This window comes from Vombatus ursinus, unplaced genomic scaffold, assembly GCF_900497805.2.
Source record: "Vombatus ursinus unplaced genomic scaffold, bare-nosed wombat genome assembly UNPS02004455.1, whole genome shotgun sequence".
Taxonomy (NCBI): Eukaryota; Metazoa; Chordata; class Mammalia; order Diprotodontia; family Vombatidae; genus Vombatus; species Vombatus ursinus.
This window is the reverse complement of record NW_020944233.1, coordinates 60,009-68,331: the sequence shown is the minus strand read 5'-3', so window position 1 is coordinate 68,331 and position 8,323 is coordinate 60,009. Positions and strand designations below refer to the sequence as shown.

At 35.6% G+C, this 8,323-nt stretch overlaps 1 long non-coding RNA gene across 2 annotated transcripts; it reads left to right on the top strand.

Annotated features, from left to right (window-relative positions):
• Window positions 1-875: 875 nt before the first annotated feature.
• Window positions 876-6,292, top strand: LOC114023788. Of its 2 annotated transcripts, none has more exons than XR_003566831.1 (3): window positions 876-939; window positions 5,328-5,542; window positions 5,639-6,292. It is a non-coding gene; the product is annotated as an uncharacterized LOC114023788 (long non-coding RNA). The 2 variants fall into 2 exon arrangements; XR_003566830.1 differs by lacking the exon at window positions 876-939 and adding an exon at window positions 1,515-1,777.
• The last annotated feature ends 2,031 nt before the right edge of the window (window positions 6,293-8,323 follow it).

Below are 8,323 nucleotides of genomic sequence, written 5' to 3'. Positions count from 1 at the left end.
ATTTTTGGGGTTGGCATTCAATGGTAAATTTGAGCTTATTTTTTTTCTGACTGGATACCCATGCTATGTCTTCATGGTCTTTGCTGGTTTTGGAAGTTATTTTGACATGGTGGTGCAGCTGTGCTTTGTCTCCCTCTGGGGATGTAGTTCTTCTAAATCCAATTGGAATTACTTCTGATGAAGAAACCTCCATTTTGGATTATCACTCAATTGTCTTGTGACATTTGTATTTCTGAGTGGCTTTTAGATGAAATTTCTCAATGAACTGTTTGGATTGGGTGCTTACCATTCCAGAAGTCTGCTACAACTGCAAGGCTTGTCTCATGAAGTATGTTGAGTATCATTGCTGCTTGGTGTGTTTCTTGTGCCCTCCAAGCCTCTTTGCTAATTATTTCATATTTTTACATTTCCATTTAATCTTAAAATTTTTTTTACATATATATCAATCATATTTTCTAAACCATTTGGTGAGATTTCTATTTTGGACATCTCAAACTTTTATTAGTCAACCCCATTTGTGTAGCTAGCTAGCATTGTGTAAACTTCAGACGCTGTATGGGAATCAGAATTTTAAGTAATTCTGTGCTCTGTTTCTCATTTTCATTTCTTTTGAGTTGAGTTAAGTTTTATCTTGGTAAGGAAGTAGGAGCAACCTCATATCTTGGACTTCATATCTTCCTGTAACTGTTGTGTAAAGTCCAGGAAGTTGGGTTAATTTTTGTTTTGTTTTGAGGTCAGGCTTTGTTATGCTGCCTTTGAGAAACATTTGGTTAATTTCCTTTTCTAAGATTAGAACAGAGCTTGAGTAATCTTTCCTGGTGTGTAAGTTGGTCATTTTTCATTTTTCTGTGCTCCTAAGTTAGTTCTTTGACAATAGAGAATCCTGGTGTGAAATGGCTCCTCAATTCCTTTTGTTGAATCTGGCCACATTTCCTCAAGGTAGGAGTGCCTTTCTAAGGCATTTCTTTCAAATTGTGATTGATTTGGGGGAGGACAAGTGTTCAGGAAATAGGGAGGGGAAAACCCTGAGCATCAATGGCCTTATTCATTTTGGGGAAGTTTCATTCTCTGCCAACTGAAATGCATTGTGATGGAAGCTAGAATTGTTGAGGAATGTTGGAGAATTTCTGTAAGTTCCTGATTTCACAGTTCATTCCAGAAAGTGAATCCTGGCTCCTCTTGGGTCTTTCTCCCTGGAAACCTTGCCTGTTCTGTAGTGGTGGTTATCACTTTGTATCAGGGATTAACAGAAGGGTCTTCATTGGTATTTCATCTGAAGATCTACTCTAGGTTTTGTTTTTTGTGCTCTGAAGACTTTCTTTGTGGTTAATCGATCTTTAATTTTATATACATTTTTCCATCAGAGATGAAATTTTATCACATTTCTTGAAAGGAACTTATTTTTCAAAAAAGAGACTTTCTTTTGGTTTCAGATTTTCTGAGACTTACTTGGGCGTTGGCATTCAATGCTAAATTTGGACTTTTTTTTCCTGACTGGTTACCCATGACATGTCCTTATGGTGTTTGTTGGTTTTGGAAGTCATTTTGACATGGTGGTGCAGCTCCTCATTGTCTGCCTCTGGGAATATAGTTCTTTGAAATCTAGTTGGAATTATTTCTTATGGAGAAACATCTATTTTGGATTATCATTTGATTCTCTCCTGATATTAGTATTTTTGAATGACTTTTGGATCATGATTCCAAATGAACTCCTGGGATTGGTTACCCACCATTTCAGAACTCTGCTACAACTGTAAGGTTTGTCCCTTTAGTTATGGTAAGTATAATTGCTGTTTGTTTTGTTACTTGTGCCCTCCATGTCTCATTGCCAATTCTTTTTCCCATTTTTACTTTTCCATTTAATCTTTGAATTTTGTTTACATATATTCATCATATTTTCTAGTATATTTGTTCACAATTCTACTTCAGAAGTCCCAAGCTTTTCTGGGTAGACTCTATTTGTGTAGCTAGCTAGCACTGTGAAAATTTCATTTTGTCTAAAGCAATCAGAATTTGGAAGTGATCTGTGCTACATTTGTGGGTTTTCATTTCTTATGGGTTGAGTTAAGTTTTATCTTATAAAGGAGGTATGAGCAATCTAATATCTTAGACTTTGTATTTTCCTGTAACTGTCTTGTAAAGGACAGGAAGTTGGATTAATTTTTGTATTGTTTTAAGTCCAGGTTTTTTTATGCTGCCTTTGGTAAAAGTTTGGTTAATTTCATTTTCATAGTGTAAAGCCAAACTTGAGTTGTGTTTCATGGTGTGTAAGTGGGTCATTCTTCATTTTTCCATTCTACTAATTTAGGTCTTTGACAATAGAGAATTATGGTGTAAAATGGATGCTCAACTCCTTGGAGTTGAGCCTTGCCATATTTCCTCAAGGTTACAAAGCCTTTCTAAGACATTTCCTTCAAATTGTGATTGATTTGGGGGAGGACAAGAGAATTATAAATAGGAAGGGGGAAAGCCTGAGCATCAATGACCTTGTTTCTTTTGGGGAAGTTTCCTTCTCTGACAACTGATATGCATTGTGCTCAAAGCTAGCATTTTTGATGAATGTTGGGCAATTTTTTTAACTTCCTGATCTCACTGTTCATTTCATAAAGTGATTTGTGGATCATCTTGGTACATTTTCCAGTGATACCTTTTTTGTTTTCTAGTGGTGATTATGCTTATCCACCAATGATTCTGGGAATGTTTGTCATTGGTATTTCATCTGGAAATCTAATGTGATGTCTAGTTTGTTTGTTTGTCTGTTTGTTTTTTGGTATACATAAGTTATTTCTAAACGCAATTTCTAAACTGCCAGTCTTGTACTTTAATTTATGGTAGGTATGATTTCTTGCAAATGTATTTTTGATTCCTTCAATATATTCTTGAAAATTAGTTGCCGTTCAGAATTCACTAATTTTACACTTTAGATTTGGACTCATCTGCATCCTTTTGTTGAACTTTCAATCTGAATCATTTTAGAAATTGCCACAAATCTCTGAGTATAACATATTGTCTAAGGATAGATAGAATAAAGGGAAAAAAATGAGACTCCAAGGGCCAGAGAGTTTATTAAGAAATCTGTACCATTTGTGTCTTTGTAATTACAAATGTTTGTTTCATTTTCATATTTTAATTTAGTTATGAAAATCCTAAATGTTTGGAATTTTTTCCATTAACTGCCCTGAAATATGCAGGAATCAATGAATGTTTTGTTTTGAGGTAATGTTTTTCCCATGGTTCCTTTAGTAAATGATCTGATAATTTACTTTTTTTTTGGAAGACAGTTTAAGAATTTTCTGCCACATTCTTAGGTGCCTTTTCATCTTTTTTCATATCCTAGGAAATTGGTTTTTGTTAAATAGATATTTTTTTCTGCCACATTTATCCCAATTATCTTGAAATGTATGGGTACCCTATTTTTTCATGCACTTTTATCAATCCTGTCAATTTGGTGAAAGTGCTCATCACCTTATTTACCATTATTTACTTTTAGTATTTTATTCTCTCTTGATTAATATGAATTATTATCAAAGAGAATATTTTTCAAATTTAAGGGGGGGGTCTCTTTATATGTTATAACCCTGGGATGTTATTTCTCATTGAAAGCTCTTTCATTAGTCACTTTCAGAATACCTTGTTGCTTCATATATAGAATCCTTCCTTCTGCAGTGTTAATTATCCCTTTCTATCAACAATTTCTACTAGTGTTTTTTTTTACATTTCACTGAGAAATCCATTGACTTTTTTTTCTCAGAAATCACCCCAGTAGAAAAGAACTTAATAATACTTTTAAAAAATATAAATGCTTGAATGTAAGGAAGCTTTTCAAACATCACTTCCCTCTTCAATCTCTCACTCTGTTTCTGTATTTTTTCCTCTCTTTATTTTTCTTTCTCTCTCTTTCTCTCATTTTATCATAAAACAGAAAGTCTCTAACATTTCTTGTCCTCAAACATCTTTTTCAAACTTTTCCTCACTATCACATAATACATTATCCATACCATGTAAATGGAGTTGAATATTAAAATCTCTTTAAAATTCCACAAGAATAAGTAGTGATATAATCAGCTGTTCTGCCTATGTCTGTTGCACACAAGAGTTTAACTGTATTAGACCTGCACTGATTTTTCACATGCATTTTATACCAGAAGATCAAACTGATCAGATTTTTTTGAACATTACTAAGATGGATTGAATCTTATCCCTGGCAGTTTTAAACAGCTTTATGCAGGTAACATTTGACTATGAGAAATATTTGGAAAAAACCTCCTCAACTTGAATCCATTAAAAAAAAAAGATGTTACTTCAGGGACGCATATCTCTGAGTTTAAGAAGATCAGCTGAACAATCTGTGGACTCTGGTCATGGACAAAAACACATAGATGCTTTCAGGCAGTAGACAGCTAAATCCAAGAAAATAAACTAAGGAACCTGTTAACTCTACATTAAAATTTATTCAATTTTTTCTCCCTTTGATAATGATATTCTGTTTTTTTGTCAAATCTTCTAGATTTGTTTTTAATTCATTTTATAAATTGTTAAGACATTTCAATCTTACATAGAGGATTTGTTCCAAATGAACTCTATTTTGTTTTTCCTATTTCTACGCAGATTTTCTCAATTACAATGGAAAGATTTCATTGATTGATGGTTGCTACTTAGTTGCTAATAACATTTTCTAAGTTTTATAACATGTGCAAACTTTTTTTGTTTGTTTCATTATATGTGTAAACTTTAGAACAAAACATTAATTTTCCTGTACAAACAACTGATTTATCTATTTTTTCCAATGTCACAGAGCAATATCTTCAAAAATAAAATTACACAGTTATCTTTGAACACAAAAATGACATTTTCACAGCAGTATTCAACATTTTGCTGTTTATGGACACTGCATGGAATCCAGAAACCACTGCAATATTGATTTTTTCAGTGTGTTCTTTCTTTTTAGAGTTTGTTTTAAAAATAATTTCTATAAAAGGAGCACTTCAAAGGCCTAGTGACAGTCACCCTTATTGGACCCAATAAGTAATTCATTTTTTTTCTTTTCTCATGGTGTAACAAAGCATAGAACAAAGATACAACCTTTTTGTATCTCCTGTACCTAATGACATACATTTATCTTAATTACCATGCATTTTTTTTTATTGGACTGGATGAGCAGTCTTCATTTTTTCTTTAACTTGGGTATAACACAAACATTGCTATTCACCGTGTGAATGAGATATACTGAATGTCATCAGCTTCTGGTGAAATATGTAACAATCTGAGTGAGTAAGCTACAATTTTCTTGTTTTTGTGTTCTATGCTATGTTTCTGGCCTTTTCCAGGTAAAGTACTCCAACAAGGGTTTGCAGAAAAAAATACAGTCATGAAAATAAGCTAGACAGAGCCAGATACCATATCGATTGAAAAGGGTCAACTGAAACTGGAAGGAACTAAGGAAAGTTGAATCTAAATTGCAGCACTGTGAGAGAAGGAATCATGTTTGGAAGAATCCTACAAGTTGTTGGAAGGAATCATTACCATGGGAATACTCAGGCAGGTGGGACTGCAGACAGCTTTGACCCAGAATTGAACCCATCATTTTAATTAAGGAAAAACAGTACACTTAAGTCTGTCCTTAATCCTCTTTCCTCAGAATCTCAGAAAATAGCCATGAAGAAACTAGGAGAAAGTGAGTGAACAGAAGATTAAAGGAGCATCAGACAGTGAGCAGCACGTTGGTAGAAATTCAGATACCATCTTCCCCTCAACAAAATTATACTTGGGACTCTGGAAGAATGTATTGTGATGAATATTGTAAGAAAAATACCCTAACTGCCAGAATCATATAAATCAGACCTTGTTGCTATAGATGTAATATGGTTTATAGGAGACATGAACTAGGAAGAAATTAGATGCCCAAGTTCCAAAACCCTGAAAGGAGGGCTGAATGGACTCCCTGGACCATCTACCTTTGGAACTTACCATACTGTGCACACTGAATCAATATTCTAAAATTCATCTTTGGCAAGAATTGCATGCCCTGAATACAAGCCATTCCCCAGTTGATCAATAGTCAAAGGATATGAACAGGCTGTTTTCAGATGAAGAAATCAAAGATATCTATAGGCATAGAAAGAAGTGCTCTAAATCTTTTGATTTGAGATATGCAAAGTAAAGTAACTCTGAAATACCACCTCAGACCAAACAGAGTGTCTAATATGACAAAAAAGGTGAATGATAAATGATAAAGAAACAACAGATAAATCCTAAATAATGAGGAGCAGGAAGGTGACCCAGATGGTCCCAGGTAAAAAGGATTCAATATTTATGATTTTCACTGAGGTCTTGACTCAAAGTTTGTTCACTGTGTATTCAACAGAAATAAAATGTTAAGTCACATCTGACTGGCAGGATTCATGGGGTTCTATGGTGCTGATAAGTAATGTAAATTTGCATTCATGTGCTTCTGGTTGTTTCTTTTTCTGCAAGCCTCTGACCTCCGAACTTGAACAGGCAAACATGAGTTTTTTCACTCTTTTTTGGGTGGCTGTAAATTTGTGACCTATGCTTCTGTTTGGTCTTTTTTCTTTTTTTGTCAGCAAATGTTAGCACTGTGTGTAGTCAACAGGTTAAGATTGTAATTGCAGGCTTTCTTGGTTGAATTACTACCTCTTTTGCCCTCCAGAATATTATATTCCATGACCTCCAGTCCCTTAATGTAGAAGCTGCTAAATCTTGTGTTATCCTGATTGTGTTTCCACAGTATTTGAATTGTTTCTTTTTAGCTGTTTGCAATATTTTCCCCTTGAAATGGGAACTCTGGAATTTGGCTACAATATTCCTAGGAGTCTTCCTTTGGGGATCTCTTTCAGGAGCGGATCAGTGGATTCTTTCAATTTCTATTTTGCCCTCTGGTTCTAAAATATCAAGGCAGTTTACCTTAATTTCTTGAAAGATGATGTCTAGGTTTTTTTTTTGATCATGGTTTTCAGATAGTGCAATAATTTTTCAATTCTCTCTCCTGGATCTATTTTCCAAGTCAGTTGTTTTTCCAGTGAGATATTTCACATTGTTTTCTAATTTTTCATTCTTTTGGATTTGTTTTATAGTGTCTTGATTTCTCATAAAGTCACTAGCTTCCAATTGCTCCACTCTAATTTTTAAGGAAGTATTTCCTCAGTAATGTTTTGGACTTCCTTTTCCATTTGTCCAATTTTGTTTATTGGGCATTCTTCTCCTCATTGGCTTTTTGGACCTCATTTGCCATTTGGGTTAGGCTATTTTTTAAGGTGTTATTTTCTTCGGTATTTTTTTGGGTCTCCTTTAGCAAGCTGTTGACTTGTTTTTCATGATTTTCTTGCATCACTCTCATTTCTCTTCCCAGTTTTTCCTCTACTTCTCTTGCTTCTCAAAATCCCTTCTGAGCTTTTCCAAGGCTTGCGACTGATTCATATTTTTCTTGGAGGCTTTGGATGTAGGAGCTTTGACTTTGTTGTCTTCTTCTGGTTGTATGTTTTGATCTTCTTTGTCACCAAAGTAAGATAATATAGTCTGACTCTTTTTGCGCTGCTCACTCACGATCCCAGCCAATTACTTGAGTTTTAACCTCATTGTTAAAGTAAGGGTATGCTTCCAATTTGGAGAATATAATGTCCCAAGCTTTGGGGGTTTATACAGCTGTTTTCAGAGATGGTTCTCGGAACCTGTAAATTTTCAGTTCATCCAAGGTGGCATGATAAGGGGTGAGGTGTTTCCTCTCCACAGCCACAACAAACTCCACCATGCGAGCACTCCTCCTAGCCCCAGTACCCCTCCTCAGAACTGTGACCCAGATCCAAGCATGGGAAGAGCAAGAGATTCCTGCCTCAGCACTGGCAAAAAGATCCCTACAATCACCTTCTGATCAGCCACTCAATTCCCCCTCAGTCTGTGGGCTGGAGGCTCAGGAAGCAGCCACTGCCCCAGAGGCCCGGCTTGGGACTTGCAACTGAGACCTAGCTTCTTCTCTCACTGCAGTCACTTACTTTCCCACTGACCTTCTAAGTTGTCTTTGGCATTCATGGGTTGAGAAGTCTGGAAACCACCATAGCTGCCCAGGATTCAGTCCTCTGAGGCCTGCTCTAGGCTTGCTATGGCCTGAGTGCCCACACCACACTGCACTTCTCTCCCCACCCAGCGAGATATACCTTGCCAATCAACCATCCAAGTTGTCTTGGGCTGGAAAGTTGTTTCACTCTGTCTTTTTGTGTGTTCTGCTGCTTTAGAATTTGTTTAGAGCTAATTTTTTACAGGTATTTGGAGGGGTTTAGGATCATGGCTCCGCCCCTGGGAAACTTAT